This window comes from Eulemur rufifrons, chromosome 30, assembly GCF_041146395.1.
Source record: "Eulemur rufifrons isolate Redbay chromosome 30, OSU_ERuf_1, whole genome shotgun sequence".
NCBI classification, from domain to species: Eukaryota; Metazoa; Chordata; class Mammalia; order Primates; family Lemuridae; genus Eulemur; species Eulemur rufifrons.
This window is the reverse complement of record NC_091012.1, coordinates 141,152,544-141,177,931: the sequence shown is the minus strand read 5'-3', so window position 1 is coordinate 141,177,931 and position 25,388 is coordinate 141,152,544.

The window sequence follows — 25,388 nt, the reverse complement described above, 5'->3', positions numbered from 1 at the left end:
ACCCGTCATTAGATTTAAGGTCTACCTTAATTTAGTATGACCTCATCTTAAGTTAATTACATCTGCAAAGAATTACATAGATATGAACATAGCCCCATATCCTTCCCACACACTATCAATTAACCACTTACATACATGTTGGAGAAACAAAATAATTCTACTAGTAACACTCCAGTCGCTTACAGCAATAAAAGTGTGCACACAGGGCTCAGGATGCAGAGATGCTGGAAGAAGAAACAAGTCTCTCTAAGGTAAGGCTCTCCCCAGGATGTGGGGCCTCCAAATTTTCCCCAAAACTGTGACTTTTGTCTCCAACAAAAGTGGCCCTGCTAAGCCAGAGAAACTTGTGCTTGTTACCATTGCTTATTTCTATAATAACTTATGTGTAACTGCTGTTCACTTAAGCAGAAACACATTAAGATACTAAAACACAGCATTTGTGAATTTTTGATATAAGTTGTGTGATAGAAAATTGTGTACATACGTGTGCATGTGTGTGTGTATTGTTTGGTGCATGCAGTCTGTATTCACAATTAAGAGCATATTTATGATGAGTGTGTGTGAGCGTGTGTGTGTCAATGCATTCTCTTGTATGCTGAGCTATTGGCGTGCATACAGAAACCATGATAATTTGTACTTATGCACTTTCACAAGCTTATACTTCATCTTCTTTAAGCTTTGATAACCTATTTGCACTGATAGTTTTGTCAGCTTCTCAATTACCCGGGGGCTGTCTGGGGACGCTGTAGTACCTCAGACTCTGCAGCCAGCGGGAATCAGCTATTTCATAAGAACACATTGCTCTGTACGTTATTTATAATGCTGTGTAGCGAGCCTTCTGGACAGAGAAGTCTCATTATTTTAAATAATGGAACTGTAACTTCCTTATAGGAAGGCTTGGGCCTGAGGGCTGCCATTTCGCCAGCTGTGCGTGGCAAGGCCTATTAGGGTGGCAGAGCTGGGGAGAAAGAAAACTTCCAGAAATTCATAATAAAAGGCAAAGTAAAAGTCACCGAAATTCTGACCCTCTTTGCAATTAACAAAAGAGCAAGTATGCATGCACACAGGTAAACACACACACACACACACACACACACGCACACACCATGCCGTGGAAAATCGGTGTTACATTTAAAGACATTTTTCTCAGAAATAGTTTCGTAAGAAGAAAATAATTTAGAAAGTATGCAGATACAAAGTAGAATATTAAAATGATTGCACAGAAGGTCTTTTATGGAACATTTGATAGGGGAACAATTGCAAACGTATCATTCTCACCAGGAAGCCCTAACATATACCAGCCAAATAACAGTGTTGTGGTTGTCTGGAAATGCAGTAGGAAAATTAGAAATTGATTACAAAAATCAGTGAGAAGCACAATATATACTTGAATGGGAAAATAGCCACATGCTGCTTAATAATTCAGGGGTCTAAAAGAAAAAAAAAAAAATCACCGAAATGTGAACATATTTAGAATTGAAAGGCATTGACGACATCCTCCCGTAAGTCATGGAAGCATAGTAAGGGGAGTATAATATATAATATATGACAGCAATTGAAAATGAGAACAAAAGCATATTAAAAGCAAAGATGGCAAAAGGAAGAAGAAAGGAGAATTAAATAATGGTGTTGGTTGTTTGCAATGAACCGGTAACAAAAATCAATATCATATCACAAATAAAATGTAAAGCGCTAGCTAATGATGCAAAATAATGCCTTAGAAAAGCACTGGAAGATTGATCAAGTGGGGAAGAAACGTAAACAAGCATAGGTTTCAATAATTAGCTAAAACTCACGGCATCATCGGGCGTTTTGGCAGCAGCTATAGTTGAAACAGGCGGGTCTTAAGTTGTCAATCACCGCAGGTGGGAGGGGAGTATTGGCAGATTCATTAAGCTGGTCTGTAAGTTCGAAAATGCTTAAACATTCCCCTCTTTTTAAAAATTATGGTCCACAGAGAACACCACACCTAGGTGATTTGATAAGAACATTTTATCATGCTGGCCCTACAGGGGAGTTTCTTTTCGTTTATTGGTAACTTCCAAACATTCTGGGAGAATCAAAAGCATTCAGAGAAAAGATAAAAATTCTACCATCGTTGTATCTATTCAAGGTTAGATCTGAGGACCTACCACCTGGAAAATGGCAGGGACAATCCTATAAATGCTTGAATGTTTAAAGAAAGTATTAAAAAATGATGCCCATATAATAAGCATGCAGGAGAATCCACAGAATGTTAAAATTAATGTGAATGCTCGGTAGTGTATAAACATCAGTGGCCCCTTCCATCCTAGGAATGATCAATTATATCATCCAATTTACATTTACCATTTAAAATAACAATGAAAATATAAAGTGACTAGAGGTAAAGATCAAGCCTTTTTGTTGTCCAGATATTATAATTATTTATAATAGCTCCAAAGTGGCAACAGCTCACATATCTAGTGATCATATTAATAGAATGAATAAATTGCAGGCTATGAATACAATGAAATGTCATACAGCAGTAACTGAAGGGTGTATATTTATGAACAACAGCATGGATAATGTCTAATAAACAAGTGGCGACTAAAATAAGCAATGCAAACCAAACATGAAATGAGATAATGCAAAGAGAACTGCATGATTTCAATTTCATTAGGTCTATAAACAAGCAGAATCCAACGTAGATTCTGATCTCTGGGGAGGATATTTCTGAGGTGTTGTTGATATTCTGTTAATAGTCACTGGCCGGGGTGGCTATTGTATGGGTGTATTCATGAGGCTAATGAATGCAGTTGGTCACGTGATTTGTAGACTTTTCAGCATTGAGGGTAGATGGTGGCTACAAAGCCAAAGGCAACTTGGTAATACGCTTACGGATGTCTGTCCACTATTTTCTCTGCATTTGAAAATAAATATTCCCTGAGCAAATTTAAGAGTAGTTATGCCAAATAGAAAAGAGACGCTTTGATGGAGCAATGCCGGTTCTGTTGCCTCTCAGAAGGGTAGTGATATACGGGATTTGCAAACCGGGAAAAGACAGGGAAGGAGCCAATGTAATTAGAAGTTGACTGGTTGAACACTGCGGTTGTAGGCAGATTCAACTCCAGGCGGAGGTAGATTCAACATGAAAGATTAATGATCCAGCTCGGATTGAAGTGTTAGCACACATCATTAAATGTGTTCACGGATCATCCGATTATTAAGGCAATATAGAGGGCTGATAAATAAGTTATTAGAAGGAATAATCAACATCTATATTTATCAACAGAATCAACAAGTTCTCTATTATCATGAGGAGACCTTTGGCAATAGTTCAAATAACTTTTAAAATATTAAATATATAGGCAATTAATTAAAGATTTTAGGGAAAGGAACTCTCTCTGTATATACAGTTATCATAGATGTCATTTAAATTTACAGAGAAAACTTAGAATATAAATAAAGATAAACACGTAATTCATCTCAGAATGATCAATACTTCAAAGGCTGCTACTTTTGCAGAAGGTAAAATATTAATGTTTTGAGAAAGTTTTAAACACAGGAAAGGTGACATTATATAAAAGAAGTAAATTTATACAAACATCTCAGACTGCACGCTCTTCTCATTATTAGCCATACATTAGAAACTTCCAAAAGAACCTGATTTTTTTTTTTAATAGCAGCAAACAATTTTTAAAATATGTTGATAGTGGTGCATCTGCTCATTTGCTAGCACTGGATTTAAAAACTTGAGTGTTATTTGTTGTTTTTTTTTTTGTTTTTAAACTTTTCAGGTACCTTAATTTTATGGACATTTTAAGGAGTCTCAGAATGAAATTTTGACTGTTTTCTTTTTTTCAAAACTAGATACCATACTTCCACTTGTATGATGGGAAAGAATTACTAGAAAAAGTTTTTGCTGCCCTAACAGAACTGCAGACGGCCACTATTCAAGTCCAACGGATGCTCCTCCAAATTTTGGAATTAAATTTTCACCATCTTTCGTGTTTTGCTCCTTAGCATGCATTTTTCAAGCACAAGTGGTGTTGACATAGGCATTGTGCGTAATTGTAGACATTTGTCCTTAGGGATTGCATGATGCCTGTGTGGACATGGCACACACAGTGACAGGCACAGGTATGCTCACCACCCAGCCCTGCTGACAAATCGTGGGCCCTTTTCTCTGTCTGGATGTGATCATTTTTCTTTGAAATGAAGCTCCTTTTTCTTTTTCATGTCTCTTCTAACCCACATCCTCACTTCTCCTTTTCTTCCCTTTCCTTTTCCTTAAAAGTAAACTCGAGTTAAATGCTTTCATCAGAGATTCAAGAAAAGAAGAAAAGTTGCTGTTAATGTTTCAACATGTGATTTAAGAATAGACCTCAATGCTGAGGAAAAGGCGAAGTAGACTGCACTGTGGTCCGGTATGTGCCATGCAGACAGCATCAAGCTACAACGTCCATAAAGACTTATACTGGATTCCATCGGAATGGCAAAATGTCATTGGTTAAATGAGGCATAAACTTGTGGAGTCTTTTATAACAATAACGATTTCATAAGCCACAGAAATCAACAATGTATCTGGCTGGTTCTCTTGGCAGATTTTGGGAAAACAGCGAATGAATTTCACAGGCAATTATTGCATTAGGATTTCAGGAACAAAAAAATGATAAGTTTGCAATTGTATCATGTTGCCTGAATTTGGGAGCCTAAAGCACTTTTTAAACCCCATATGGAATGAACTCTTGCTCTGTTTCTTCTAATTGGCATCCATAATGTTTTAAAAGATTCAGCCCATTACACGTATCTGAGAAAAGTGCATCCTATCCAATCTTATTTAAAATGTAGTTTGTTTGGATGGCGATACGTTTGCTTTTTCTCCCTAGATGGTTCACATACTCATGCACTGTCTTTTATATCATATTGTTACATTTTAGATTCTGGCTAGAAAAATGTCCTTTTTTATTGTTGCTCCACAATGCTTGAAACACTCTAAATTATTCAAGGAAGACTTTATCAAATAATTATTATTGATAAATGTATGGAGAGAAAACAACTAGGCATAGAAACACCGCAAAATTATTGTTTTATTTTATTGTAATAATGTATCAACTTTTATTAAATTGCATTTTATCCCATCCTACTGGGTTGGAGGGACTTAAATCCACTGAACTGAACCCTCATGCGTGCTTACCACATAAGACCAGGAGTTTTATGTTCATCCTTGACTGTTTAAAATTTTTTAATAAAGCATGAATAAAATACCTAGATACTCGACACTAAACAGGAAAAAAATACTGGAGCATAAAAAAGGAAATTAATAGGTATAACATCCCACTCATGTGTGCCCCATAGGAGCTGGGTAATAAACTCACATCAAATAACTAGACACAGCAATATCAAATTTCACCAATAAAAATATTTAATGGTATAATTGTCAACACAAGTGACTCTCAAAGAGGTAAATTGAGATCATCAAGGTATTGGAAGTAGGGAATGAGTTGGATATCATTCTTGCTACTGAGAGCTGATCAATCTAAAAGTTAAAATTGTTTGAATGGCCTTAAGAGGATATTGCTAACACAGTCTTGTGAGATGAAGGCTTTGGCTACAGAAATGCTGCTTTAGCCAGAACGTTGTATTGTGGTGCTTCACTAAGGGGCATTATTTACTTCAGTAAATTCCCAAATGCTGGGTCTGTCCTTCAAGGGAAGTTTAGACAGTATCCATTCATTTTTATGAATGAGCATTGCGATTCCTCTTCCATAGTAATTGCACGGTCTGAATGTTTTTGTCTCCCCGAAATTTATCTGTTGACATCCTAACCGCCAAAATGATGGTGTTTGGAGGTGGGACATTTGGGAGGTGATGAGGTCATGAGGGTGGAGCCTCATGGAGGGTATCAGGGTCCTTATTAAAGGGACCCCAGAGAGCTCCCTCGCCCCTTCCACCATGTGAGGACACAGCGAGAAGGCGCCATCTATGAACCAGGAAGTGAGTCCCCACCAGACACAGCCTCTGCCACGCCGGGATCTTGGACTTCAGCCTCCAGAGCTGTGAGGAATACATACGTATGGTTTAAGCCATCTAGTCTATAATATTATGTTCTAGCACCCCAAGTGTACTAAGATAAGTACCTCCTCTTATCACCTGCTTCATCCTTATATCTTATTTCTTTCTATGGCACCTGTTAGCAGTTAATTTTTTCATATTGCAAATCTGCTTACTTTGAATCGTGTGTTGTCAGAAACTAAGCTTTCAGAATATATACATGTGGAAGAAGCCCTCTGTCCAACACATTATGTAACATTGTCCCGGATCTGTGGTTGGTACACAGTGGTCACTCTGCAAATATCTGTGCCTGGTGAGTGTCAGAATGGGAGGTCAAAACTCCAGCCGTTGACGTCTATCAACTGCTTCTCTATCACACAAAGGACGAGTAATTTCTGGAAAGTCAGTCCTGGTCTTCTTTAAAGAAAAGGGTGAATATTGTGTGTCTTTTATGAACAGAGAATTCTTTCTGAAATGAGTGTGCATTTATATTCCCCTCACGCCGGCCCCTGTTCTATTGACTCCCGGCGAAAGTGAATAAAGACAGATACGTTAGCAAAAAAGACAAGGATGCCTTTGCAGAGAAGTGAAACTCTCTAGGGTCAATTCTTTTCCATTAGGCAGCCAGTTCTTGTGAGCAGATGGCATTTGTCCAGGATCTCGTCGTGTGTGTTGTGCTGAAGGAATTCAAGACTGGGTGCCAACATGTCGTCAGAGAAGTTTTTGGTCTGGTTTGAGCCTCTAAACACAAGCATCGGAAACAAAGTTGCACATCAATAATTTAGTACCTTTGTAGGCTTTTAAAAGTGGAGATGACAAAAATAGACCCGTTTTAAATTCTTGAATAGAATTCCTATAAGATATGTGGATTCACATTGGGTGTAAATTTTTGAGGCATATTTAAAAGAATTAAATGATGTTTCTTTTGGGGGGAGATAAATGTGTCATCTAGCAAGTATACTTAATATAGAGGTGTACAGATAAAAAACAATGAAAACTAAATTTTGCAAGAAGCAATATGTTTCTATGCATATGAAGGGTGAGTGGGTTTATAAATTATGCATGCATATGTATAATTTACGGGCAAAGACACACACAGTGATTAAGAATGGAAAGGAAAGAACATTAAGAAACAAGAAAGTTCTCCATAGTCTTGAGCAAAACCAAACACGTTAGATATATTATTTGCTTCACTTTTTTGCAAAAGAAAATAACAGATGAATTCCCCAAAGAGGAATTCAGCAATCTGGTAGGAAATTAGTTTCATGCCAGAACAAGTGGTCAAGTAATTAGATACAGGACGTTTGAATCTTGAGCATTTTTGCACTAATAAAATTAGACATCAGAACTATGTACAAATTATTTCATTAATAAATCCAGTGAGATGTTATTTATATGCTCAGAACTAAATGCTTAACATTCTACGATTAATAATAACCATATGTTTTGAAGGAGCAGCAACTAAGCATGATATCAGTATATTCTAAAACTTAACTATAGTCAGCTGTGCATGGTCCATAAGTATTTGGCACCTATATAAACATTATTTTGAGTGATGTCTTATAATATTGCATTGTTCCAAGTATTTTCTGTAAAATATAACATTTTAATTATATAGATTCTAGTTGTTCTGGGAAAATACTTTCAATCCGGATGATATGCATTCCTTGCTCATGATATAGATAGACACAGGTCTTAAGGTCAAGATCATTGACTAGAAGCGTAAAGATTACCTTTAGTTCTTTGCCTCTAACATTTGTTTTTCCATGGACTCTATCATCCTGATTCTTCCAAAAACACATCAAATCTCTGCTGATAAGGATTCTTCAATTCTAAAATGTATAGAGCAATTTTCAATCATTTCATTTTTTGAGCTTTCTAGAGCATGCCTACTACTGAATATTTCCTATTTCTTCAAACCTTGTCATTCTTTTTTAGCCATAACACAAATCTCCTGTTGTCACTCCTGGCAATATTTGTTCCAATTTAATATCCTCCTTCTCCCTCTTCCTCTTGTTTTAATATCAGTAGATATTGGGATTTAATCTTCTATCACTTTATCTTCTTTATCAGGCACATATTTCCTCAAGTCAGACTCATTCCTTGTGGCTTCCATGGGCATGTCTATGATGAAGGCAGCGAAACTTGAATATCTCACAAAATGGGTCTTATAATTCGGAACCTGGTATCCATCTATTCAGTGAATATCATCACCCCCTGGATAAACCAAAGCCAACTCGAAATCCATCCGAATGTCAAAATTGAATTTCTCTTCTTCCAGAGGTAATGCTTCACTTTTGCTGGGTCTTTACTTAGATGACAATGAAAAAATATATATTGTGCCCTAAGATCTCACTAACTTAGGGCATCCACCAGTCTTTTCCATTGTCTTTACATATATCTCTCAAGTTTACCCCATTCAATTGATTCCTATCACGAGGTAGCTCTTAGTTTAGACCACCACTTCTAATCTTGTCGATTACTGAAACAGTCTTGTTACAACTTTTACCACCTTCAGACTCTGACTGATACTCATCCCAAAGAAGTGAACGTGATCCCCTGCTCAAAATTCTTCTATGTTGCCCTGTGTTCCTAAGCAAAAGCCATATTATGTAACATATAGCCCTTGATAACCAACACTTTTCCTCCTACCATTTTTTTAGACTTGAAGATGGTTTCCTATTTGCTGTTGTAACAAATGACCACAGATTTAGTGGCTTAAGATAGCCCATGTTTATTGTCTTTTTATGGTTCTGGAGATCAGAAGTCTGGCTGGGTCACACTGGACTACAGTCAAGAAGTTAGGAAAATGTTCAGTTCAGCAGCATGAAGTTAATGCACATAGTTGTGCAACCATCACCACCGTTCATGTCCAGAAGATTTTCATACCTCAACTGAAATTCCATGCTCAGTACAACAGTAATCTCCCATGCTCCGTGCCCTAGCAGTTGCAACCACCATGCTATTTCCTGTCTCTATGAAGTTGGCTAGTCTACATACCTTGTAGAAGGGGAATGATACAGTAGCTGTCTTTTTGTGACTGGCTTGTTTCAAGCAGCATAATGTTCTCAAAGTTCATCCATGTTGTCCCAATTCCTTCCTTTCTATGGCTAAATGACATCCCATTGTCTAGGCTATGTTTTGTTTACCCATTCTTCCATCAGTGGGCACGTAGGTGATCTCCACGTTTTTGCTAATGTGAAGTGTGTGAACACAGGTTTAAAATATTTCTTTGCATTCTTGCTTTCCAGTCTTTTGGATACATATCCAGAAGTGCAATTGCTGGATCATATGGTAATTTTTTTTCTGGGTTTGTTTTTTTTTTTTTTTTTTTGGTTAAAATACACATTTTTTCCAGAATATTATAGGGGTGCAAACAATTTGGTTACATAAATTACCTTTGCACTGCTACAGTCGGAACTACAAGTGTGCCCACCCCCCAGACAGTGCACACCACACCTGTTAGGTGTGAATTCACCCATCCCCTCCTCCTCCTCACCTGCCTGACACCCAATGAATGTTATTTCCATATGTACACATAAGTGTTGATCAGTTAATTCCAATTTAATGGTGAGAACATGTGGTGCTTGTTTTTCCATTCTTGAGATACTTCACTTCATAGAATGGGCTCCAGCTCCATCCAGGGTAATACAAGAGGTGCTAGTTCACCATTGCTTTTTGTGGCTGAGTAGAACTCCATGGTGTACATATACCACATTTATTAATCCACTCATGTATTGATGGGCACATGGGTTGTTTCCACATCATTGCAATTGTGAATTGTGCTGCTATAAACATTCAAGTGCAGATGTCTTTTTTATACAATGTCTTTTTTCCTTGGGGTAGATGCCCAGTTGGGGGATTGCTGGATCAAATGTTAGTTCTACTTGTAGTTCTTTGAGGAATCTCCATACTTCTTTCTACAGGGGTTGTACTAATTTGCAGTCCCACCAGCAGTATATGAGTGTTCCTGTCTCTCTGCATCTACACCAACATTTATTGTTTTGGGACTTTTTGATAAAAGCCATTCTCACCGGAGATAAGTGATATCTTATTTTGGTTTTGATTTGCATTTCCCTGATGGCTAGAGATGTTGAGCATTTTTACATTTCTGCTACAGAGCATGTAGAAACCTGACCTTTGATGTCCCAAAGGAGGTACGTAAGATGCTTATAACTGGACCCATTTAGCCTGCCTGGAGAAAGGTGTTAAAACACATCAGAACACCTCTCTTGTGGCATGTTAGATTAGTTGTTATATATGAGGGGCTGTTTTTCTCTTGTCTACCCTCATAGACACTGGAGATCTGAGGTCCAGCATGATTTGAAAGTTAAAAAAAAAACAGTTGGGAAACTTCCTACATGTGTTGGATGTTGGCAATTTATTCCATAGGGTAAGCAAAATGTGCTTTTCTTATTTTGCTTATTTTGATGCTGCTAAGAACGAAAGCATCTGGGAGAACAGGATAAAGTCTCTTATAGTGGTGGACTATAATGAGAATTTAAAATGAGAATCTAGTTGATTAGATTGGCATTAATACTGATGTTTCCAGGACTCTGTCCTGAATATTTGAGGTAAGGTCCTGGTCTGTATTTTGGTCATCGTTCACCTCCCTGAATTTGCACAGTGTTTGCTATGCAGTCGGCAAAGAATGAAGAAAAGAGAGAGGGAAGGAGGGAGGAAAAAAAGAGAAAAGGAGGTAAGATGAAAGACAGAAAAAAATAGATGCATCCCGGATAATGAGAAGAGAAGGAAACTGACCCAGTAGTGTTGTGTCCACTGTGGAAAAATAGATTTTGAAAATGCTTTATTTTAAAGTATAACAGTGATCGGATTCAAGCAGTGCTTATCAACTGGAAGCAATATTGCACCTTTTTGCCCAGGAGACATTTGTCATTGTCATTGTCGGGGAAGGAGGTGGGAGAGCAACTGACACCTAGTTGGTAGATGGTCGAGATGATGCTAAACCTTCTACTAAGCACAGGACAGTCCCCAAGACTAAGAACATTCAGGTTCCAGGTGTCCATAGGGCCAAGGCTGAGGAATCTTTGGATTAATGACAGACAATATTTTGGTGGAAGCTGAAAGATTTTCTTTGCTGGTTTGATGTTTAAAGCATCCTTTTAAGGTATCATTTTAGACATCAGACTTTATCCAAACATGGTGAGCAGCTAATTTGTTGCTGTCAATGTAGATACTATCCTTTTTGCAAGTGTTGATTAGACAGGATGTTCAGTTACTAGAAATAAATGAATCGTGTTTCCGCAGTGTGAGCTGATTTTTGTGTTCTCGTAGTTATCATACAAACAAAATGTCATTGAGACCTAATATTTAGTATCTGGGACAAAGTGAGTAGTTTCCCATCATAAATGTATTAAATATGTTTCATGTATAATGTAAATGTACAAATCTCGACAAGCCCTATATGATTGATTGATTTTAAATATTTATTAGTCTCTCTATACTCAGCAAAATAAAACTCATTCTGAAAAAAAAAAATAAAAGGAGTTTGTACTAGGCGCTTGTCAAAGTCCAAGGAAACCCCTCCCTCTCCTAACAAAACATGTTTTTGTTCATTTTAAAAGTAGCAAGTGAGACAGAATGTTCAGATTCCTAATACAACATGAGTAAATCCATCCATTATTTATCTACTTACCTGTTCTGTTTATACAACTGTGCTTTTTTATTTTTTTTAACTGGGTCAATATATCCACATCACATCCCACCCTTATCTTATAAGAATTCTTCCTTTTTCCTACATGAAACAAAATTAAACCTCCCAGTGTTTGTGGGAAGTTAGCACAGATTTTCAGTTTTGCTTGTGGATTTTCGTTTCGTGTTGCTTTGATCGCACAGCTGTTGCAAGGGAGATGTGAGGGACAGTAGTGTCAGTCTCCAACCTGACTCCTTGCCACATCTGAGACAGGTGTGTGGTTCTGAATCTCTCTCCTCTTTGGAGCAACACCGCAGAACACATTTTCCCCAGGGACTTGACAAGCAGTTGTTGCAACTGGGTGATTTTATTTTCTGTGTTCACGTATCATGGTATGTCTAACTGGAGAACAATGGTTAGTAGTCATGTTTCAAAAATATTCTTATGTTTATTCTATTTTTTAAGTGATGAAAAAAATCATTAAATATATACTGGGAACCAACCTACCATGCTTGCTCGGGTGTACAATGGAGAATTCTCCATGAATATGCACCTCTCAACTTGGAATGATGACAGAGGCTTTTGTTGTTGCTTGTTTGAATGGGCATGTTTGAGATTTAGGCCAGTTTTTCCCTTCATTCCTTGTGCTGTTTCTTTTTGTTGTTGTTACTGTTACTTTTATTATTTAGTTTCTAAGGAATATACCAAAAATAAGTGGATGCAGACAATTAAAAGAATCTAATGGAAACTGCATGCAATCAAGTAATTTAGCTCAAATGAAAGTTCAATGAGATTCACATCAACAATGATTTGGTTGAGAGTGATGTAAATGTATATTAAATTTTTGTACTAAATTGAACATGTGAGAAGGAGTGAGCGGTCGTACTCTTCGTTTTCTTTAATCTCATCACATGCCACTCCCTACCTGCAGGTATGTGGAGACGTGAGATGATTTGTAAGCATCATAACCTTGTGAACTTATAAGTCAGCAGTTACTGAGCCAAGCTTTGTGCCAGTGGATGGGGTTAAAAGAAGAACTGGGAAAATGAACAAGACAGAACGCTGATTTCAGAAAGATTTGTTAAAGGGTACAAAATTACAGTTGGAACAAAATAACAAAAGCAACAATAACAGCAACGAAAAGAAACAACACAAGGATGAAGGAAAAAAGTGGCCAAAATCTCAAACATACCCATTCCGACAAGCAACAACAAAATTACAATTAGAAAGGAGAAATAAGTTTTAGTGTTCTATGGCTTTGTAGAATGACTATAGTTAACAATCTCACACTGCATAGTTTCAAATAGCTAGAAGGAAGCTATTTAATGTTGTCAACACAAAGAAATGATAAATGTCTGAGTTAAGGGATATGCTAATTGCCCTGATCTGATCATTGTCTGTATTGTAACACTACTGTGTATCCCATAGATATGCACAATTACTATGTTTCAATTTAAACAATTTTAAAGATAAAGTGATTTAAAAATTAAAAAAATAAAACTCTGACTCAGAAGATCATAAAGTCTTGACCTGTGCTCGAAGAAAATGGGGAAAATTTCTTTACTGTTTCCAAATGTGTACACTTGGTTATATGTTTGGAAGAGGGGGTCAATTGATGAAGGGTTTTGGGAAGCCTTAATTAAGGAACTGAAATAATAGGCTTGATCTCAAAAGACAAAGTCAAAATTTACTTTATAGGCAAGAGGAAGAATATTTCTGGGCAACAGGTTATGTTATGATATCAGACTGTATAATCAGGGGATGATAAGAAGTACATTTTGTAATGAAATGCAAATCTATATTTGCAAGTGTACATTCATTCTTATGTTAAGGATTTCACAAGTGTAAGTGCTTAAGGGTTTCTCCAGTGTAGACAAACTAAAGTATGGTCGTAGTGTCAGTTTCAGGTAATTGGAACAAAATACATTACATGGAGCTGAGCGCTGCTTTCTAAGTTATATCTTCAGGCATTACTGAATTTTGTAGAGTGAAATCAGGCTATTTACAAAGACAGTAAACAATATGATTAGATGGCAGAAAATACTGGAATAAAAATTATGACGCATCTGCCTAATGGCAGTTGTTTTTCTTAATATTTCTTATTTGTTTGGGACTGCATTCTCTTGTTTCTTAATGTTGAGTTAAGGATTAATTATAAAATGGGTGCCTTTGCTTTGAAGGTATATGACAAGCACATCTACAAAAATCAAGAAATTATCTTCTGTATTTTCATAGATCACGACAAAACAGTGACAAATCAAGTAGTGCTGTTTATATAAATTGCCCAACAATTTATCTATAAAAAATTAATTTAATTTAAAAAGAGATATTGTTCCACCAACTATGGAGTGAAAATTTCTATCTGAGGTGAAGACAGTTTTACTTCTGCCTATTGTTATTCCAAGGATTGTTGTGAAAGGAACTGCTTCGATTAGATTATAGTGAATAGATATGAATGTATTATTCTTTTTAATATTAAGTAATATGATTATAAAGTTGGACTAACTAGGCATGCAGACAAGTGGACTGCATTTTTATCAGTAAACCAACGACACATATTATATTCTAATACCATAGCAAAAAAAAAAAAATGGAAAAGTTTTAGGCCTAGTGTGTCATTAACTTCTTGAAAGCAAAAACCCAACAAGTCATATTTTCTGGGCACTCTGAAATGACGGTAGACGTTAGGAATTAAGTTGTAACCACAAGTAATACCTAGCCACATATGAATTTCTTTTAATTTTCTTTTAATTAATTTATTGATTAAATGGAAAATCCAAACTGAGATTGGTACTTAAAGACAGAAGATCTGAATTGAGATAAATCATTTATAAATATTAGCTTAACACTATAGAGAAATAGTAAGTCTAGCCATATCCAGGTGGGTACTGCTCAGTGTAGTGGATTATATCTGTTCATAAACTTGTATAAATTATAAAATAAGAGTCTTAAATATTAAAGAACAATATCCACTTTAAATTATTATTGCCACATGGTGTATTCGAGAAAGAGGCATGTTGCAAATGAAGAAATTGAATCAATTACTCCTAAATGTCCTTTATTAAAATAAAATTTTGGATATACCTCATCTTTGGTGCTTGTTATATGTGTGTGTGTGTGTGTGTGTGTGCATGTGTACACACATGTAATTAGTTGCATTCTCATTTTGATCGATAAGGGTAAATGATGATAATTTTAAAATTTGAGGATTTTCTGTATACAAGAACAATACCATATTACCAAGGTTTATCAGTGTGTTTCTCTTTAGCTCTGTTTCAAGGGAAAACGAGTGTAGTATACCATGACTATCCTTGTTCCTGAATTAACTCACTAATAAAATTCGGAGACATTTTATTGTCAAATCAGTGTGAGAAAGAGTCTATTATCCTTCCCTACATAATGATACTTATGACAGCTAAGGCTTTGGGCATGACCTTAACAAGACACACACCATTTAGGATACACATGAGAGTCAAGTTCTTATGATGACATCTAGACTTTATAAGACCCCTCTCAATATCGTCTATGTAATGCACCTGTAGTTCTAAGAGAATTGTATTTGCTTGTGGATTAACTACCCTGAAACAGCAAATGGAAAAGCCAAATGTCACAACTCAAAGAAGTAATTTAGTGCTGTAAAACCAGTTTAAAGTCTATATGAAATGAAAATTTTCAAATGTTTCTTACAACCTTGGGTTCCATAAAAATAGAGACAGACTCATTCAGAAAAAACCAAAATGAGAAGCAATCTTGCAAGACATTTAAAATAAGACTATACCTAAAAATAATATTGATTTCATGAAAAAAAGGTAAGTGCTCTATTTGATATCATGTTCTTACAATTTGTAATGCTACCAAACCCATTTGGTTTATGAAACACTCCATGGGTTTTTTTTTTTTTTTCAATACTTAGATGGAAAGGCTTTAAATTGAATACCATGTGCATACTTTTGACGTGAATCATTAAGCAATTGATTCACTAACATTGGTAGAGAAGTCTGTATCTTATTTCAAACCCAAAAGTGTGTTTAATATCAATTGTCGGAAGACAAAGTCGACATTCAACAGAACAGCGGACAAAAACTAGGCATTAATGAAATGTATGGATAGATATTAGCCCAAATTATGACTCACAATTTTCTAAATGCTCAACTGAAGAGTATTTTTATCTACGTGTCTACTGTAAACATTGCCATATTGATCATTTTAACTTCTTGCAGTAATTGGATTAAGCTCCAAGAGCAATACATATGTTAGAAATTTGCGTAAGAAATGTGGTGTGTGAATTTATAGCTGAAGCTGCAATTGTTTATTTCCACATCTGAGAGGAAGAGCCTGTGCGCATTAGAATATTTGGAAAACTTCCTATGCAGGTGGCAAGCTATCAGTGCCATGCCGCACTGAGCCTTATTAATAAGAAAAAATAAACCTGGAAAAAAATCAAACGCTTCTTTACACTCCCTTGTGGTTCAGACTGGAAATACCCTCAACAGAGCAGTTCTCAGGCTCTACACCATTTTCATGGAGTCCCTCAAGGACACGAGTATTTTGAATAAATTCAATTTTCAAACACCTTCATTTTCATGCTTTTAGATGGAAATCCTGCCTTAAGTGATGAAAGGAAATTATTAAGTCCCATTCAACTGATGGATTGCCATTGCAAAGGGAATCATTTTTCTCTTGCGAAGAGGTTTTAGGGCCCTGCAGGGCGGGGAGGGAGGACTGTCTTCACTTTCAGAGGAATTTATGAAACGCCTACTGGTATCTTGATTGGAGTGGTAAATAACATAAAATATGGGAGGAAAAATATTCAGAACGAGGCCCGGACATTTACACTTTAAGTTTGACCTTATTCTCAGCTTCTGAAAGTCAAAATTTTGCTTTCTTTACCTGCCTGAGGGAGAGGAACCATGTTAATGTTGGATAAATTCGGCATTGCCTAGGTCCACGGAAAAGCAGGTCTCTCTTGAAGAAAGGTGCTTAATTGACATTCCTTCAAGTGCAGATCCCAATTTCCAGGGTGTATTCACTTCCCCTTCTTCTGTTTGCTTTCTTTACCAGCAGACCTCCTTTAGGAAGGCTAACGACAGGAGGGGACTGCATTTTGGTGGATGAATCAACTCAAGGGCTCAACTTCCAAACCAGGTTTTTCTTGCTGCTTAACTTGACTTTGCTTGGAGCTGATTGAGGTTAATTTTTGCTGTTGTTGTTGTTTGGTGGGATTTGACAAGACACTTTGTAAAGTTGCAGGAAACATCAAAAGCTTGTAACTACTGAGAGGGAGAATTATACTGTGTTTCATTTCAACTCATCATGGATGGGAAGACATGGGAGTGGATTGCAAGAAAATATTGTAGCCAGGAATTTGGATGTTCCATCCTCTTCATTGTATCATGATGGTAGCTCAAGATAGCTCAAGTAGACAGTCAGGCTGGCTATCTGAGAAGGATGTACATTGTATATATTCTTATCATAGCAGAGAGAGAAACCTAATCTCATATATATATATACACACATATATATGTATATATATTTTTTAATTATAGAAAAAGAAGGACCATGTCTCTGTTGTTTTGCCCATTAGAATGTGAGCAGACATCTCAAATCAGGAGATAATTTTTATAATACAGGCTTCTATTCCTGTGTAGACTAGAGTTAACACGGCAGGTCTGAGACTTATGTCCCCGGAAAGTTGCCTTGCAAGGTTGGTCCTTGGTTGGCACCTGAGAACTTGGATTTCAGGTGGGTTCTCACCTTTCTCTAACATACAAGCACAGCTCACTGTGTCTCAAGTGTTTGTACAAACAATGAGGTTGACCCTGACAACCTGATTTCCTTCTGGGATTTGGTATCAATATTTTGGTATATGCTAGGAAAAGGGCACCTACATGGTCAGCCCACCAAAAAAAAAAAAAAAAATTGGGCACTGATCTTTTATGAGCTTCTCTGATAGACAACATTTTGCATGTGCTGTCAAAATTTGTGTGACAAATTGTATCATTTGCTGTGATAAGTCATAGCTATAAGTGAAGCTGTACATTGAGTCTTCACAGTGAATCATCAAACCTGGTGGTGGTCTCGAGGACCCTTGGCACAATGCAGCTTTGAAATATGAACACATACGTCTAGGCAAGAAAATCTCTTCTGCATACTCATTGTGTCTTCAATTATCTGTTGTTTTTGTTTTTTTTTTTCCTTTGCCAAGTGATCCTCAGCACATATTTTTTCTTAATCTTTATTTGAAGAAATGAGATTGTAAAACAGAATGAGTTAACAGAGCTAATACTTTCATTCAGACGATTATTCTTTCAGAAGTGTGTTGTAGTTATAAAAGTGGTGATTCAGAAAGCAAATTCAGTAACTGAACAATGTCCATCAAGTTAACAATTAAATGGAAATCAGCGAGAGTTCGTTTTCATAATTCTAAACCCATTATTTTTCCATCTGAGCTCAAGCTCGGTGCTGTATCTGAGGGCACTGAGATAGTTCAGTAATTTTAAATTCAAAACCCTGTAGAATAACGTCTTAGTTCAATTTTTTTTAAGTTTTTATTTATTTTTTGTTTTTTGTTTTTCAGCTCATTATGGGGGTACAAAAGTTCAGGTTATGTGTATTGCCCATGCCCCCCCATCCCCCCGAGTCTGAGCTTCATGCGTGTCCATTCCCTAGACAGTGCACATCGCACTCATCATGTAGGTATGCACCCATCCCCTCCCCCCTCCCCATCCCCCCCCAGTCAGAACTTCAAGCGTGTCCATTCCCCAGGCAGTGTGCATTGCACTCATCAAGTAGGTATACACTCATCCCTTCCCCCCAGCCCCCACCTCTGTCCGATACCCAATTGGTGTTATTCCCAAATGTGCACTCAGGGAAACCAGTTTGCCGGTGAGTACACGTGGTGCTTATTTTTAACAGCTTCATTAAGTTATAACTGATATACAAACACTACATGTGATTAATGTGTGCTATGTGATGAGTTTGGGCATAGGAAAACAGTCATGACACCATCACTACCATCAAGGTAATAAACATATCCAGTATCTCCCAAAATGCCCCCATATTGCTTTAATTTTTGGTTATTTTTTTGGTAGAAACACTTACCATGAGATCGTCCCACTTAACAAATTTTGAAGTGCATGACACTGTAGTGTTCACTATAGGTACCATATTGTGCAACAGATCTCTAGAACTTATGCATCTCACATCACTGAAGCTTTATACCATTAGAGAACATCTCCCCATCTTCCCCTGCCTGCATCCTCTGACAGCTACTATTGTATTCTCTGCTTCTATGAGTTTGACTATTTTAGACACCACATGTATGTGGAATTGGGCAGTATTTAGTATTCAGTCACATTTTAACTTCTGAAGCTTGTCCTTCACCTCAAGTCTCAGTCAAATTTGCCTAGAAAGCCCAAATTATACCAAAATATATATTTTCTCTGTAGTCCAATATTCGTTTCAGGTGTGCTTAAAATGATGTGTATTTTCTAATTGATGGGTGTGGGCTTTTCTGCATGTGTGTGTTAGATTATGTGAGTTTATGTCTTTAATATCTTTACTTTTTAAAAAAAATGTTGATCCAAAGTTACAAAAAGAGATATGCTAGAGTCTAATAATATGGCTTTGGATTTTTCTATGTGTTCTTATTAATTTTGCCAGTTGCCACTTTGTATGTTTTGTAGTCTTTATGTATGAGACAGGTAAATCCACAGATGGGATGAGAGAGAATTTCATGAGAAAATAAAAAATACACCATGACCTCTGTAACAGGGTGGTCATCCCTCCTCCCACAGATATGGAAGGGACATATTGACAGTGGAGAATATATAACAGAGGGAACGGCATGAATATTTTCTGTCTCTTTAAAACATCCTCTGCTCCTTTTTGAGAAGTAAAACCTGTATCTCTGCCTCTGGCCAGCGGCTGGGAGGGGCAGGGTGAGTCTTTTGCTCTTTGTGCAACAGGAGATGGCCCAGCCCTGACCTGGAAAAGGGAGGACCTGGGTGGAGGTCACAGGATTGTCTTCTGCGGAGATGGGACAATCAGAGTCACCAACTGTAGTTGAACAGCAATTGCCGGAAGCTGAGAACCCATCCTTTAAAAGCTCTGTATTTCTGCTTATTATGAGGACGATGGCATTTCAGACAGGAGTCGCCATCCTCCTCCTTTGCCGACAAAATAACAAACGTCTCTTTCCTTCTCCCCAAACCACTTGTTCTCGTCCTTCTCATGCAGCCTGCAAGGACAAGAGCTGAACTTTTGGTAACACCTCTAGAGGTCACCCACCACGGGTCCTTCAGTGATCAGTTTCTTCTCCGTTAGTGTCGCTTACCTCGTGGCACCTGGCTTCTTCAAGGGCAGCAAAGGAGAGTGAGAATGCGGCAAAATGAATGTTGCAATCTTATGTTTGAAATAAATCTCAACATAATCCACGTGCCATCGTGTGTAATCGTGTAACACTTTTGATGCAATCTGTTGGCTGGAAGCAGGGCACCAACTCCAGCCCACACGCAAGGGGATGGGATTACTCACGGGCATGCATAGCAGGTGATAAGAGCCCTGTAGGGCAGGCAATGTAGATTCTCACTGCATAGGGTGCATAACTAATGCAGCTTCTATAATGACTTCTGTAATGACTGTTCAGTTGGAGAGGTACGTAAATCATTTCCCTGTGACTGCAGTTTCACCATAGTTTATGCAGAGCTAGCTATGGAATGAGTGGGTTGGGAAAGGTGAGAGTATTCCAAGAGAGACGTTTTTCTGAATAGAATAAAGATCACAACGTGGATTGATATTTTATTAAAGAATAGTTTTGATTTAAATATGCTCATCTTCTTATGTGAAACTATAGTTTATGCTTAAATACTAAAGTAGATATTTTATAATTATTTTGTGCTTTGATCTTTGAAAATAGCATCTTAGACTAGGCTCCATCAAGGTCAATGAAACAGACACAACCAAAGAAAAGAAAAGAAAATTTACTCAAAAGCTTAACCAAAAATACCATTTATACATTTATAGGAAGATAGGACTTTGAATGCATTTTCAATGGAAAACAAAAGATAAATGCGTGTCAGAACTATTCAGAATTAGGGAACTTTAGTTTGATTAATACTTGCCTATGTGTTTTTTTCTTTTTTTCTCCCAAGGAAAAATGAATAGATAAGCTATGTCCTTGGGAATCACTGACATTTCATCTGTATTCTGTTAACTAAAACTTCAAGATCTCCTTCCAAAATTTAGAACCTGTCAGCAAGGTTATGATTATAGAAAATAGAAAATATTTTTCAAAAATGTTCCAAAGTGTGTTACTATACCTATGTTCTGCCAGTGTATAATTTAGTCAGATAACCAGCTTTCAGGGGCCTGTTTCAGTAAGGACATAATATTTTTCTTAAAAAATGTCAACAACAAAATGAAACAAATTAGTGTAAACTGTGGTTAAAAGAAAGACGTGCCTAAAATCAAAGGACAAACAAAAGCTAAACTCGATTCAATTTTCCCTGAAATAAATTGCATGCTGTAAATATTACTCCTTCTGTTCTACCTATCAGCCTCAAAGGAAGATGAAATGTTGAATGGATTCAAAATCCTCCTGACTCAAACAGAATTTAAGAGATACGCTAACAGATGTCCTTTAAATATGATAATTGCAGTTGTCATGTGGCTGTTGGCTGTTTCCCAATGAAACCACGTCGCATTGAAAGTCAAAAATAAAGCACAATTCAAGGCAGAATTTAGTGAATGCTTAGATGTGAATATCTATTTGTCTCCATTTCACAAACAGCAACTTGGACTATTTAGACAACATAGAGAAGTAGACTCCTCAGAGCAATGAGTAGCATTCTTTTCTATTTATCTTTTGGAGATTATATAATATAATATTTATTATATAAACATATATACAATCATACTCCATATAACGATGTTTCAGTCAATAATGGATTGCACATATGATGGTGATTCTGTAAGATTGTAATGGAGATGAAAAAGTCCTATTCCCTGGTGACATCTTAGCCCCCTTAACATTGTAATGCAAAGCATTTCTCTAGTGCTTGTGGTGATGCTGGTGTAAACAAACCTACCCCTCAACAAGAACCTCAGGCAGGTGTTTCAGGAGGTATTCTAGAAAAAGTCATTGCTATCAGGAGGTGACAGCTTCAGGTACAGACCTTCTAGTGTGACAAGATGGGGAGGTGGAAGACAGTGATATTAATGATCCTGACCCTGTGTAGACCTAAGTTAATGTGTGTGTTTGTGTCTCAGTGTTTAACAAAAACATTTTTAAAAAATAAAAATTGTAAAAATAGAAAAAGTCTTAGGAGTAAAGACTTCCTATAAAGAAAGAAAATATTTTGTACAGCTATACAATGTGCTTACACTAAGTGTTATTAGAAAAAGAGTCAAAAAATTTTTTTAAATATTAAGAAGTTTATAAAGTAAAAAGTTTACAGTAAACTATCCAGGTGTGGTGGCTCACCATGTAATCCCAGCACTCTGGGAGGCCGAGGAGGGAGGATAGCTTGAGGCCAGGAGTTTGAGACCAGCCTGAGCAAGAATGAGACCCAGTCTCTACAAGAAAAAAGAAAAATTACCCAGGCACAGTGGCACACACCTGTAGTCCCAGCTACTCGGGAGGCTGAGGCAGGAGGATCACTTGAGCCCAGGAGTTGGAGGTTGCAGTGAGCTATGATGATGCCACTGCATTCCAGCCGGGGTAACAGAATAAGATCCTGTCTTAAAATAAATAAATAAGTTACAGTAAGCTAGGTTTAATTTATTATTGAAGAAAAAAAAAAGAGAAAATGGTGTTTATAAATTTAGCATAGCCTCAGTGTGCAATGTCTATAAAGTCCACAACAGCGCAATGTCCTAGGAGCACACGTTCACTCACCACTCACTCACTGACTCACCCAGAGCACCAGACTCCATGCATGGTAAGTGTTTCATTTTTTATCTTTTATACCATATTGTTACTATACCTTTTCTATGTTTAGATCTGTTTAGATACACAAATACTTACCATGGTGTTACAGTTGCCTACAGTAGTCAGCACAGAAACGTGCTGTCCAAGCTCGTAGCCCAGGAGCAATGGGCCACCCTGTAGAGCCGAGGTTGCGGTGGCCTGTCCCACCGAGGTTTGTGTGAGTGCGCTCCAGGACGTTCCAGCAGTGACAAAACGTCCTGACCACGCCTTTCTCAGGACTTCTCCCTGTTGTTAAGTGATGCATGACTGTATATACAGTCTATCTTTTGAAGATACATATATAGTATATATGTATATTTATATATTAAATGTATTTATATATAAACATATTTACATATATACAATATATATATGCCTATTCATATGCACACACATATCATATATGCATATTTCATATGACATGTGTGTATATTTGCATGTATATTATATGCATGTTTACACATACATTATATATGCATATTTACATATATATATAGTTTTCAAAAGGACTAAAGCAATGTGATGCAAGTCAACATGCTCCCTTCTCTTTTTTCTCCCCCCCTGCATTGTTGAATAAATCAGGGACATTAAAACTTGCTAGCTAAATAAAAAGGTGCCAAGAAGGGGCATATTAATAGATTGAAATAGGTCTGAAGGGGGGGAATTGAAACGTGTGTTTTCTGTAACCTTGGTCTCATCCTCACGTAACTGTCTCACAGCATCCCTTCAAGGAACACAGCTGAGCAAACACAGTAATGGGCAAGCTGGAGTTCAGCAGGCACGGACTCCCCTGGCCATGAACTCATCTGAAAATAATGACCTTCCCGAGGGATGGGCGCACCCCTCACATTGCCTGCATGTTCTGGCGTCCACAGTGACTCGTCTGCATGCCAAGGCCAAGCCAGGTCACAGGATCCCAGGGCAGAAGTGAGGGAAGAGCCCCGGGCTCCAGAGAATGGACGGCGAGGCAGAGTGTCAGCCTCAGCCCCCGTCGTGATACCCACGGTGAAGGTGCATCTGCCAGGATGCAGCGCTGGGGAAAGACCATGGGCAGCACCTCTCAGAGTCAGTAATTCAGAAGCGGAGCCCAAAACACAGCTCCCAGCGAGACAAAGAGTAATGCCAAAGACCAGAGGGCTCAACATGGCACGCAAGGACCCATATCCCTTCCATATCTATGTGTCTAAAGATGTTGGACATGTTGGAAAGAGAAGCAGAAGACAGAAAACTGAGCATCTTGATACTTTTTTCTATGAGATGTGGCCCAGTACTAAGAAAAACTATTTGAATTGTTGAATGACACTAAGAGTTTCAACCCATGTCAAAGAGGTGGTTGATATTTTTTCTCTACGACCCACCAGGTTGGAAAAGTAGGAGAAAGAGCAGATTCATTCCAGACTAAATGAATGACGTTGCTTTCTACCCGTTCAGGCAGCCGTGTCAATAAAATGTTTGGGCTGATTGTTTCATAGTGTCACGGGCAGAGTGTATCAAAGCATTCACGGAGATGTGTCGTCAAACACCCATAAGAGTCAACGTCCGATCTTTGCTTGTCTTGGTTGTATTTTGATATGTGGGGATTATTAAGACAACACGGGGATAGTGGATGCTTAATTGCAGTAAAAGAGATTTGTGTCAAAATGGGGAAGAAAGACCACCAGGAGACTGGGCATCATAGAATAAGTCACGGGTCACAGCTTTACTGAGAGGAGGTGAGCCTTCTCCTCCGCTGACACTGGACACAGTTACGTAAAGATGTGACCCTCCCTCCTTCCACCACCTTGCAACACTGTTCCTCAGGATGTATGGGAAGTGTCGTGTAACGACTAACTTTATTTCGCAGAAACTACAGTCCCCAAGGGGATTCATTTGTTAATGCATCCGTATCAGACAGAGTAAACTAATTAAAGTGATGAATGTCTGCGTGGGCATTGACAAAGTCTGCAGGCAGAACTAGAAGCAGCAGCTATCTACCAGGCAGGGAGCCTCATAACTCTGTCTGTTACCACGTGACAGCAGAAATGCAAGTGACATCACCATCGACAGATTGAACCATCCCTCTCTTCTCTCTGTCCTTGAATCCCAAGCCACACTTCTAGGAACAGCCATGCAGTTCCATGATTCCAGACTCAGCTGTGTGTAGGCATTTGAATTTGCGAAGAGTACTTGAAGGATAGGAAAAAAAAAAAAAAACATCACATCTTCAAGAATAATTTTATGTTAATGGAAATAATTTAAAATGTCATTTTGCATTAAATAATTCTATGAAAATTGAAAGAAATAGACATGAATTTTATTGATGCAAATGTTGCCAAGATAATTATGTTTGAGGAGAACAAATTCTCTCATGGCTGTTGGATTTTTTTTGTCATGTCTATTGTGCCTATAATTCTGTAACTGTTAAGTGAGTGTGTCTGCTTATTCACAACTTCATGCACTAAAAATTACACAGAGTGAGTTTGGGACTTGGCCGTATTTTGGCAATAAACTCAACAAATCTCTAACATTTGGTTTTCTTTCTGTCACACACATACGTGAAAGAGTTATCCTCAAATAGACTACTAGTTGAAAGTCAAGTGAGCATGATTGAGCAGATCTAAAAAGGAAAAATGTCCATGAATAAAAGAATCCAGCTCTTAACTAATCATCTCATATAAAATTGAGGGATAGGACTTTGAACTCTGTGTGTTCACTTATGAATTTTCTTCCACCTCTGCCCAGCCCGAGACAGCAAGACCCCAATCCCTCCTC